Raw genomic sequence first — 9,135 nt, 5'->3', positions numbered from 1 at the left:
GACCCTGGGACAGAGCCGCAGTCACTGGCTCGGCGTTCTCTCTCGACCCGCGGGCTCTGGGGTGCGAGTCAGGCTGGAGCACTTATTGGGGGTGGGGGTGCAAGCGCCAGGAACGACGTGTCGACCCGGCGTCGGTTCTGTTGCTGCCCCCTGCACGCGGTGAGAGGAACAGGGTGCGCTGGTGTACCGGTGCCTTAGTGCTCCCGGCTTGCCTGCCCGGGAAGCAGGGCGGAGTGTCAGTTTCCAGTCTCAGATCGCAGGACCAAGGCAAGGAGGACAGAAGCGTCCCGGTTTCATTAAAGGCCTTTTCCCGCAGGTTTGAGACAGGTGGTAAAAGGCGGAGATGAGGAGGTGGGAGGTAGGCAGGGAAAGAAACTGGGAGTGAGGAGGGAACCGGTGAGGTTGCTCCAGGGGGATGCAGAAAAGGACGTGCCCAGCGGAGGCATCTGGGAGTTGGGCCGTGCTGGAGACAGGAGGTTTAGTGTTAACCCAGGGCCCTGGGGGAGGGGGGCATAACCCAGCGGGGTGAAGGAACCAACGCAGCTGCATCCCCAGCCCAGGTCCTAGAAACGCCCGGATGCTCAACAACTGTCCATAAGGGCCTCCTGCCCAAGGGCAGCAACACGCTGACCACCCAGCTAGTCCTTGGCTCAGCACTCTGCTCTCCTCTCTGGGTCTTCCCAATTAAACCGCGGTTTTTTTTTTTAAATTGAAGAACCTCCGTAAGCTCTAAGCTCTTTCTGTCCCGCCACTACCTCTCCAACAGGCCCCAGATTCTGTTTGAAGAAAAGTGGACCCGCACCTCATACTAGATTCTGCCAAATTTTGGTTCTTTTGTGTGTGTGTAGGGGGGGTAGGGGTGTGTGTGGGGGAAGCACACCTGTCGGTGCTTAGGGTTTACTCCTGGCTCCGCACTCAGGAATTACTACTGGCAGTGCTCAGGGGACCACATGGGATGTCCTGCATAGAAGCCAGGTCAGGCAAATGCTCTACCGGCTGTACTATTGTGCTGGCCCCTAGAATTTGGTACTTTTTCACACTTTTGCAAGTGACATTTTCCAGTGCCCCTATGCAGTGCCTCCACACCCAGTGACCCTTTTCAGGGGTGGTTTGGGGGGCAGGGCACACTCTCTGGGGGCAGGGGATAGGCAGAGTCCTGGAGCTTTGAGCTGTCTCCTCCACTTGGGCAGGGAGCTGGCAGGTGGCAGGCTGTCTGATCCCAGCTTTGGAGTTGCTGTGGGTGCCAGCCTGGCACAACCCTCTGTACCCTTCCTGAGCCTGTGGCCCTGGAGAGCTGTGACCATACTGGAACCCCCAGGCAGCCATAGCCCAGGGCTGGGCCGGCTAAGGGAGGAAGCACAGGACTTCTCCACAGCTGTCCTGTTTAGATACCCTGGAGAACTGAGGGGGAGGAAGGGGCTGTTAACCCTAGACCTAATGGCTTCTAGTCACATTCCTGCTGAGCGCTTTTTTCCGGGGAAGCTCTCATGGGAACCACAGCTTGAAATAAGCAGAGGGGGTATTGGCTGATAGGCAGTGTGGTGCCTCAGGGAGTGGGAAGGGGTGTCTGGCCAGGACGTTGGGTGAGGTGGAGTGGTGAAGCCAGTGGTTGTGTGTAAGAGAATGGTGGAGAAGGTGGGTTTAGACATCTCTAATCAAATACATCTGGGCAGGGTCCAAGAGGACCCAACTCTGGGGATGTGCAAACCCCCAGGACTGAGGGTTCTCTTGGGAAGAGTTGCCCTGGGGGGTCTAGGGCTGGACGTCCTATTCCGCTTCTACCCAAGTGAGGGGATGGGTGTCCCCAGGTATCCCCAGGATTCCTGAGTTGGTGAATTTCCTTTTCTTCCCATCGGCTTTCCTCCAAATAAACCCTGCCCCAAAGCTTTCTCTACCTCCTGTTCCTCTTCCTTGTAGTTCCTTTCCTGGAGAATCGCTTTTCTCCTATGGATTGCCCCCTCCATCTCCCTCTTCAGATACTTGCTTCCTTCTCCCCGCCCCCTCCCCCAGCCTGTCTCAGGCCAACCAGGCTATCCCTTTCCAGCCCAAACAGGTCTCCCCTTGGGCTTTTGGATTTCCAGACTTCTGACGTCCAAGGCAATATTTTTCTCCCTACGTTCTTCCCATCTTTTCTTCCTCCTTCTCCCCTTCCTCAAGCCCTTGGTTCACCACTTCTCCCGAGTTCTCTCCCCACTGGGTCAGAAGCACCCTCTTGTCTGCTTTTGGGAAGTAAGGATCCATCCCAACTCAGAGTTAGAACTAAGCAAGAGACTCCAGAGGCTTGAGAGAACCTTCCAAAATCTTCCTGCTGGAAATCCTTCATTCCTTCTCTGCTACAACATTCTGATTTTGTTGTTGTTGTTGTTGTAACTGGCTTTGGGATTACAGCTGTGGTGCGGGACACTACTCCAGCTTTGCTCTGCGTGCTCAGGTTACTCCCTCACAGTCTCTGGGGACCTTGCTGGGCCAGGCATCCAACCAGGCTGGCTTCGGGCATGGAAGTAAGTGCTCAGCCCCTTGAGATACCTCCTGTCTCCACACTTCGATTTTTATCTGGATCATCCCCTAAATTTGTCTAACCTTTGTTAGTTTTATAACAGGGCTGCCTGGCTAAATGCTGGAAGCTATGCCAGACTCTTATTTTCATGACAGGGTCGCTCCACCTGCTAGGGTGGACACTCAATTGTTGTACTTTGCAGAGGAGGAAACAGACCAACTGGCATATGTGCACCTGGGTCCTGCCTGGGTCTTGCCAGGGTCCCTCTGAGATTGGGCTTTCTCCTGATCTTACTAGCCTGGCCCACCAGCGACTCCCAGAATGGGAGAGGACTGGGGGGGGAGTCTGGGGGCCTGGGGGCCTGGTGAAGAGCTTTCAGATGGAGGCATGTGGCACCCTCAAGAGAGCTGGGATCTGGGGCAGTGGGGGAAAGCTGCTCAGAGCCTGGGTTTAATGTGGCTGAACTATGGCCTCACCCTTTGGGATCATGTAAGCATGTTAAGTGCAGCTTTGTGGTTTTGGAAACAGATTTATTGAGAAGTAATTTACATACAACTCACATATTTGCAGTATGGACTGCCATTCTTCCCCTCACCCTATCAGGAATTGAATCTAGGTCAAAGCACCACTGCAAACCCCACCCCAAGCCCTCTACTGTCTGTAATGTTTTTTATTGATTTGGGTTTTTTTTTGGCTTTTAGAGGCACACCCATAAATGCTCAGAGGTTCCTCCTGGCTCTGCACTTAAGAATTACTTCTGGCAGTGCTCACAGGACCATATGGGATGCCGGATATTTAAATTAGTTAATTACTTAAAAAAATTTTGGTGGTGCTATACCTGGCTGTGCTCAGGGGTTGTTCCTGGCTTGGTATTTAGGGGGCCCAGTTCCTGTGAGTTCAGGGGACCATGCAGTGCCACAGACTGAACTCAGGCCTCCCACTGCATGCATGTGCCCAGAACATTGGCATCTTTCTCAAGCCTCTGTAGTGTTTCTAGTAATTTCACAGGTACTAAAATATATAGGCTATTTATAGATGCATAATAAAATCTGTTTCTAAGTAAATTTTAGGACATATAATCATCCAGTATTACGCCCGCATGGCAGAGCCTGGCAAGCTACCCGTGGCGTATTGGATATGCCAAAAACAGTTACAGTAAGTCTCACAATGAGAGACGTTATTGGTGCCCGCTGGAACAAATCATCATCCAGTAAAGAAACTGTCCCCTCTGTCTCTCCCCAACCTCCCATCATAACTTACCAATCTACTTTCAAGCAACCACCAATCTACTTCCTGCTTCTGTAGAATTGCCTGTTCTGGACATTTTCTATAAATGGAGTCATATAATATATGATTGCATCAACCTTTTTTCCTTTAGTGTAATGTTTCAGAGTTCATACATGTTGTAGTTTCTCTCAGAACCACATTCCTTTTTGTGACAGAATAGCATGATATTGTCAGGTCATCCTGCATTTGGTATTCATTTTTTACTAAAAGACATTGGGTTGTTTCTACTTTATATGTATGAAAGTGTGGGTACATTCCTGCTGGCTTGGGATGCTTCAGGAGTAGCTCTCCAGAGATGGAGGGGTTCTGGAAGCAGCTAGAGAAATCTGGAAAGACTCAGAAAGGATTTTCTCCCTTTTGGGTTTCCCCGGGTTAGACCATCTTCCAGAAAGCTCCTTTTCCCCTTTGTCACTGAGCTGGGACTGTAAGAAATTCCAGCCTCTGCTGGGGAGTAAAGATTCTGTCTTGGCTCTTCAGTGAGGTTTCATTAGAATTTTGGTTGGGTTAGAATCTTGCTAATGGGTTGCTTAATCTCTCGGTGCCTCAGTGTTCCCATCCATAAAGTGGGAATAATATCAAACTCCTAGAGTTGTTATGAGAATATTCAGGTTGGGTAGGATAGCACACTTGCACTTTACCCAGTTCTTCTGCACTCCATGGATACTGTCGGAAAAGAAAATGAAAGCATTGCTCCTTTTGGGGCCAGATGATAGTACAGTGGGTAGGACAATTGCCTTGCACGTGGCTGACCCGGGTTCAATCCCCGGCATCCCATTCAATGCCACAAGTAATTCTTGAGTGCAGAGCCAGGAGTAACCCCTGAGCATTGCTGAATGTGACCCAAAAAGGCGGGGGAAGCATTGCTCCTTTAAGAATTAAAGCCAAAGTGCATGGGCAGCACCCATAGGTCTCATTCTCCTGGTCCCTGGTGGAGGAGAGAACACCCAGTCCTCCAGGGTGGGGGAGGGGATGGAGGAGGTCATCTGGCCCAAGGGTGTGAGCCCAGATTCTAACTCCGAAATCCTTGCTGTCTCAGTTAGGAGATTCTCAGAGGAGCGGTCTCAAGAGAAGAGTGTCTCTGGCACAAAACAAACAAAACCATCATTGACTTGGTTTCCTCCTTCTGATTCTCAAAGACTGCAGAGTGAGGGGTCTTACTGCTGAGCTTTGAGGGATGCAAAGTCTTGAGTCTTTCTTCCCAGCCCAGGATTCTGGGAGGCCCCCTGCCTTCCTGACACTCACCCCCTCCTTAAGAAGAACTCAGTGAGCCCAGCAAGAAGCTGAGGGCAAGGCTTTCTCTAGCAGGGTCCCAGATTTCAGCTAAGGAGGCCCAGGTGGAACTTAGCCTGGATACCTGAGAACTCCATCCCCATTCACATAGACCATTACAGTTTTTTTTGGGGGGGTTGGCCATACCTGCAGAGCTCAGGGCTTACTCCTCATTGTGCTCAGGGATTACTACTGTTGGGATTTAGGGGTGACCATATGTAGTGCTGGGGATCGAACCCAAGTCAGCCTTGTGCAAGGCAGTTGTGCTATCTGTCCACCCAGGAACTGACATGCTTTAAGTTTTGTTAGAAGTGGTGAGGAGCAGCATTTTTTTTTTTTATTTTTTTTTTTTATTTTTTTTTAGGAGCAGCATTTTGTTTTGAGGCTTTCCTAGCATGTCTAGGGTCTCCTCATCTTGGTGCCTGCCACCTGCCAGGTGCTCTTTACCTCTAGACAACTGCACTGTCAAGGTTGTCAGCTCCCCACTCCCCCCACCCTTGGAATCTGGGGAAAAGAATTAGACTAAGGCAAGACAAGAGAAGGAAAAGCAGCAAGAGCTTGTTTTGGCCCTAGAGCACTGGCGCTTGGGCCCAGAGCTCACCCTCAAGCCTTTTAATATCAATACAGGGGGCTGCAGAGAGTACAGGGTGGGTAGGGCATTTGCTTTGCACAGGGCCAACCCAGGCTATCAAGGGGGGATGCCCAGTGTCTGCCGACTTCCCTGCATGCTCCCACCTACCTCTCCTCCTTGGGAATCAGAACGATTCAGAGCCCCTCTCACACTCCCCCCAGCTTGCCCCCCAGTCAAAGAGGAGGTTACCCACGGAGATGGGGGGGTGGGTCTGGAGGATGTATCATCTCCAGCTGCTTATCTGGGGGAAGAATGTGGGGTGCCCACGGCAGCCTGTGTGTGGGGGTGTGACTGTTGGCTCTTGGTGTGAATAAGGGAACATGCTGCCCCCCAGCCAAGATCACCTTGCAGGGGCCTGTCCCCTCTCCCGGATGTGTCCCTTGGAATTTTTTTTTTTATTATTATTATTTTTTGGAATTTATATTATTTGGAATACCCAACAGTTATTGATTGCAAGTGTTTGTTGATTATACCTAAAACTATTTATTGATGGACTGTTACGTGCTGGACATAGTGCAGGTGTTTGGGTCGGGGCAGCTGTGAACCAGAAGCCCAGACCCTTCTAAGAGTAGAGTTTGTTTCCCCTCTGAGGTCACCCCAACGATGTGGGGTCCAGGCAGGGTTCTCACAGGCTAATCTTTGGGCTGCTCCACTACCAGATGGCAGATGCTCATGCCAGAGGGTCACTAATTGTATATTTGTTTTGGGGGCTAGAGAACTGCCTCTGAATGTGGCTCAGCACTTACCTTGCTTGGGTGAGGCCCCAAGTTTGATCCCTGGCACTGCAAAGAAAAAAAAACTAGAGATTGAAAACTAAGAATTAAATTAAAAAAATTCTCCTAAAAAATCCTTCCTTTAGGGCTGGAGCAATAGCACAGGGGGTAGGGCATTTGCCTTGCATGGGGCCAACCCAGGTTCTATTACCAGCATCCCATATGGTCCCCTGAGCACTGCCGGGGTAATTCCTGAGTGCAGAGCCAGGAGTGACCCTTGTGCATCGCCGGGTATGACCTAAAAAGCAAAAAAAATCCTTTATAAACAGACATATGTGCAGACTCTGAGCCATTAATAAAGAAGGGCTAGGAACATGTCACCCTGCATTGGGTTAGTTGGTTACAAAACAAAAACCTACCAAACAACTCCCACAGCTGCAATAAACGAATGTATTTTGATTTAGGTGTGTGCGAAATTTTGTGTTTTTTTTTGTGGCCACACCCTGTGGTGCTGAAGGGGGGAGGGCTACTCACTGCACAGTGCTCAAGGAGCAATGGGATGCCTGATCCAACCTGCATATGCTCTAGCCCTTTGAGATATCTCCCTGGCCCTGTGCTGATTATTTAGCGGGGCGGGGGGGGGGTGTGTGGAGCACACCTGGCAGTGCTCAGGGCATTCTCCTGGCTCTGTGTTCAGTGATCGCTCAAAGTGGTTTTCCAGGGGCTGGAGCAATAGCACAGTGGGTAGGGCATTTGCCTTGCATGTGGCCAACCCGGGTTCGATTCCCAGCGTCCAATATGGTCCCCCGAGCACCGCCAGGAGTAATTCCTGAGTGCAAAGCCAGGAGTAACTCCTGAGTATAACCGGGTGGGACCCAAAAAGAAAAAAAAATGGTTTTCCAGGAGCTGCTCTACTTATTTGGAATCTGCGAAGATATTGGTTGTAAGTGCTTTTGATTATACCTCAAATGGAGGGCTCAGGGGACCTTATGGGGTCCCAAGGGTCTTGACCAACTTGGGTTGGCTGCATGCAAGGCAAACTGCTTTACCCACCCTGTACTGTCTCCCAGTATTAATATTAAAAATATATGAGAAGAGAAAAACCCTTGGCACAGAAGATTTGATTATAAAATTGTAGCTATCTCCAGATTCTGAAGCCTCACAGGCTAAAACACAAGCAAAGACTTGCTGGTTTGTGAGTCTTCTATCCATTTCTTACCCTAACAATAGGAGTAAAGTCACACTGTCCTCTGTCATTGGGTTCTGCTTTCCCATCCATCGCCCTTCCTGGACGGAAGCGGCTCCTGGCAGCCACCCGACCTCCGCCACCCCTCATTTTCCGTGCTACAATGCTTGCCAATTTCAGGTGCTTCCCTTTATAACCGGTGGGTGCGTTACTTAAGAAATCTCACCTTCGTGGGTCTGCTAGGTTTCCTAAACGAATTAGACTAAGGGGAAGCACGGGGGAGGAGGGGAAGCGAGGCGAGAAAAGCAGCAGTGAGCGAGCTTGTTTGGGCCTTGAGCATGGGGGCGGGGGAAAGGAGGCGATGCTTGCAGGGCGGTCCCGGCCCTGCGCGGCTGGCACCCACCCAGGCTCAGCCCTCGCGCCTCTTTAAAGCCCGGGGAGCAGAAAGCGGCGGCGGGGCGACAGGGTCAGTGGGAATTAGCGCGCCGGGCGAGGGATCACTGCGGGGCCAGAGTTCGGCGCGGGATTAGCGGGTTCAGAAGCAGGTCAGGGAGAGCTAAACTGAGCGGCGGGGTCCGCGCCAGGTCAAGGTCCTCGGTCACGGCTGGCTCGGGGCCGGCCCACGGCGAATGGGGGCGTCATGGGCGCGGGGAGCTCCGCGCTCAGTTCCCGGAGGCGGCCGGCGGGTCATCAAGGGACCTGGGGACGAGGGCGAGACCGGGACCGTGTTGATTTTGGAATTTAGCCAAAGGGAGAGGGGCGGCAAGTGTATAGTGCCGCCAACGGTGTAAGAGCGCCCACAATTGCAAAGAGGAAAATGCAAATGTATCCGAGCCAGGGTTGCCGCTCTCGCCCTCAACCCTTTTCCTTCCTTCCTTCCTTCCTTCCTTCCTTCCTTCCTTCCTTCCTTCCTTCCTTCCTTCCTTCCTTCCTTCCTTCCTTCCTTCCTTCCTTCCTTCCTTCCTTCCTTCCTTCCTTCCTTCCTTCCTTCCTTCCTTCCTTCCTTCCTTCCTTCCTTCCTTCCTTCCTTCCTTTTTCTTTCCTCCTTTCCTTCCTTTCTCTCCTTCCTTCCTTCCTACCTTCCTTCCTCCCTTCCTCCCTCCCTCTCTCCCTCTCTCCTTTCCTTCTTTCTTCCCACTCCCTTCTTTTACTACCTTCCCTCCCTCTCTCCTTTTCCTTCCTTTCTTTCCTCCCTCTCTTCTCTTTCTACCCTCCTTCCTTCCCTCCCTCTCTCCCTTCTTTTCCTCCTTCCCTCCCTCTTTCCCTTCTTTTCCTTCCTTTCCTCCCTCTTTCTCCTTCCTTCCTTCCTTCCTTCCTTCCTTCCTTCCTTCCTTCCTTCCTTCCTTCCTTCCTTCCTTCCTTCCTTCCTTCCTTCCTTCCTTCCTTCCTTCCTTCCTTCCTTCCTTCCTTCCTTCCTTCCTTCCTCCACTCTGCCATAGAAGATCAGGCCTGGCTGCTCCAGGGACCACATGCTGCTCTGGGGTAGGGAGGGGACCTCCATATTCTTTCTCTCTCTCTCTCTCTCTCTCTCTCTCTCTCTCTCTCTCTCTGT

This window comes from Sorex araneus, chromosome X (assembly GCF_027595985.1).
Source record: "Sorex araneus isolate mSorAra2 chromosome X, mSorAra2.pri, whole genome shotgun sequence".
NCBI classification, from domain to species: domain Eukaryota; kingdom Metazoa; phylum Chordata; class Mammalia; order Eulipotyphla; family Soricidae; genus Sorex; species Sorex araneus.
The sequence above is the reverse complement of the archived record's forward strand: the minus strand, read 5'-3'. Positions refer to the sequence as shown.